Source organism: Gorilla gorilla, chromosome 1 (genome assembly GCF_029281585.2).
Source record: "Gorilla gorilla gorilla isolate KB3781 chromosome 1, NHGRI_mGorGor1-v2.1_pri, whole genome shotgun sequence".
NCBI classification, from domain to species: domain Eukaryota; kingdom Metazoa; phylum Chordata; class Mammalia; order Primates; family Hominidae; genus Gorilla; species Gorilla gorilla.
Genome location: NC_073224.2, coordinates 172,708,190 through 172,710,960, shown reverse-complemented (window position 1 = coordinate 172,710,960; position 2,771 = coordinate 172,708,190). Strand labels below are relative to the sequence as shown.

General features: G+C 41.2%; 1 pseudogene; it reads left to right on the top strand.

Moving 5' to 3' along the window:
- Positions 1 to 1,684: 1,684 nt before the first annotated feature.
- On the top strand, positions 1,685 to 2,409 carry LOC101144144 (dnaJ homolog subfamily B member 6-like; annotated as a pseudogene).
- Positions 2,410 to 2,771: the final 362 nt, after the last annotated feature.

The following is a 2,771-nucleotide window of genomic DNA, read 5'->3' as shown; positions in this document are numbered from 1 at the left end:
GTATGCAGAAAACTGAAGCTGGATCCCTTCCTTACACCTTATACAAAAATTAACTCAAGATGGATTAAAGACTTAAATGTAAAACTCAAAAGCATAAAAACCCTAGAAGAAAACTTAGGCAATATCATTTGGGTCATAGGCCTGTGCAAAGACTTCATGACAAAAACACCAAAAGCAATGGCAACAAAAGCCCACATTGACAAATGGAATCTAATCAAACTAAAGGGCTTCTGCATAGCAAAAGACACTATCATCAGAGTGAACAGGCAACCTACAGAATGGGAGAAAATTTTTGCAAGCTGCCCATCTGACAAAGATCTAATATCCAGAATCTACAAGGAACTTAAACAAATTTACAAGAAAAAAACAAACAATCCCATCAAAAAGTGAATGAAGGATATCAACAGACACTTTTCAAAAGAAGACATTTATGCAGCAACAAACATATGAAAAGAAGCTTATCACTGGTCATTAGAGAAATGCAAATCAAAACCACAATGAGATACCATCTCATGCCAGTTAGAATGGTGATCATTAAAAAGTCAGGAAACAAGAGATGCTGGTGAGGCTGTGGAGAAACAGGAACGCTTTTACACTGTTGGTGGGAGTGTAAACTAGTTCAACCATTGTGGAAGACAGTGTGGCAATTCCTCAAGGATCTAGAACCAGAAATACCATTTGACCCAGCAATCCCATTACTGGGTATATACCTAAAGGATTATAAATCATTCTACTATAAAGACACATGCACATGTATGTTTATTGCAACCCTATTTACAATAGCAAAGACTTGGAACCAACACAAATACCCATCAATGATAGACCGGATAAAGAAAATGTGGCACATATACACCATGCAATACCATGCAGCCATTAAAAAGAATGAGCTAATGTCCTTTGCAGGGACATGGATGAAGCCGGAAGCCATCATTCTCAGCAAGCTAATGCAGGAACAGAAAACCAAACACTGCGTGTTCTCACTCATAAGTGGGAGTTGAACAATGAGAACACATGTACACAGGAATGGGAACACCACACACCGAGGCCTGTCAGGGGGTCAGGGGCAAGGGGAGGGACAGCATAGGTTGATAGGTGCTGCAAACCACTATGGCACATGTATACCTATGTAACAAACCTGCACGTTCTACACATGTATCCCAGAACTTAAAGTAAAATTTTAAAAATGTAAAAAATAAAAAATAAAAAATCAATAATTAAAAAAAAAAACAACTAGGCTTGAGAGGAAAGCACAAGTAGTCACCACCACCAGTGCAGCAGTGCCAGAGCCAGGAGGAGATCCTGGCCACTGCCCCTGCCTCCCGCCTGCCGTCAGCCGCCTCCATCCTCAGACCTGTTCCAGCAATCTCTTAAAGCATGATGGGTTAGGCTGGGCACGGCGGCTCATGCCTATAATCCCAGCATTTTGGGAGGTCGAGACAAGTGGAACACCTGAGGTCAGGAGTTCAAGACCAGCCTGGCCAACGTGCTGAAACCCCGTCTCTACCAAAAATATAAAAATTAGCTGGGCGTAGTGACACAGGTCTGTAATCCCAGCTACTCAGGAGGCTGAGACAGGAGAATGTCTTGAACCCCAGAGGTGAGGTCGCAGTGAGCCAAGATGGTGCTACTGCACTCCAGCCTGGGTGACAGAATGAGACTCTGTCTCAAACAAACAAACGAAATCATGGTGGATTACTATGAAATTCTAGGAGTGTGGAGAGAGGCCTCACCGGAGGATATTAAAAAGGCACACCAGAAACTGGCACTGAAGTGGCACCCAGATGAAAATCCTGAGAATAAAAAGCAGAGAGAAAATTCAAACAAGTAGCTGAGGTGTGTGAGGTGTTGTCAGATGCTAAAAAACGGGACGTCTATGACAAATATGGCAAAGAAGGATTAAATGGTGGAGGAGGAGGTGGAAGTCATTTTGACAGTCCTTTTGAGTTTGGCTTCACATTCTATAACCCAGATGATGTCTTCAGGGAATTTTTTGGTGGAAGGGACCCATTTTCATTTGACTTCTTTGAAGAACTCTTTTGAGGACTTGTTTCAGAATCAAAGGGGTCCTCGTGGAAGCAGAAACCAAGGGTCGGGGTAGTTTTTCTCCACATTCAGTGGATTTCCATCTTTTAGAAGTGGATTTTCTTCTTTTGATATAGGATTTATTAATACTTCATTTGGGTCACTAGGTCACGGGGGACTCACTTCATTTTCTTCCACATATGTTGGTAGTGGGATGGGCAACTTCAAATCGATAACACTTCTACTAAAAAGGTTAATGGCAGAAAAATCACGATAAAGAGAATTATCAAGAATGGTCAAGAAAGAGTAGAAGTTGAAGAAGACAGCCAGTTAATGTCTTTAAGAATAAGTGTTAAGGAGCAGCTGCTGCACTTGGATAACAAGTAATTCAAGGCACCCACTTAACAGAAATGTTAAACTATAACAAGAACCATCTGAGGATTAACAGAAACTTTTTTTTTTTTTGTAGATTTCAAGGGAACTTGCCTTTCAGAATAATAGCACCTAAAGTATTTATAAACAGCTAATCGGAACCTCTATTTGTCATAGGCTTTTGAGTTTATTGTTGGGACCCATAATAGGACCATTTTTTTTTTTTTTTGTCTTTAAAATTATTGTAGGCCAGGTGCAGTGGCTTACACCTGTAATCCCAGCACTTTGGGAGGCTGAGGCGGGTGGATCAAGTGAGGTCAGGAGTTCAAAACCAACCTGGCCAACATGGCGAAACTCCATCTCTACTAAAAATACAG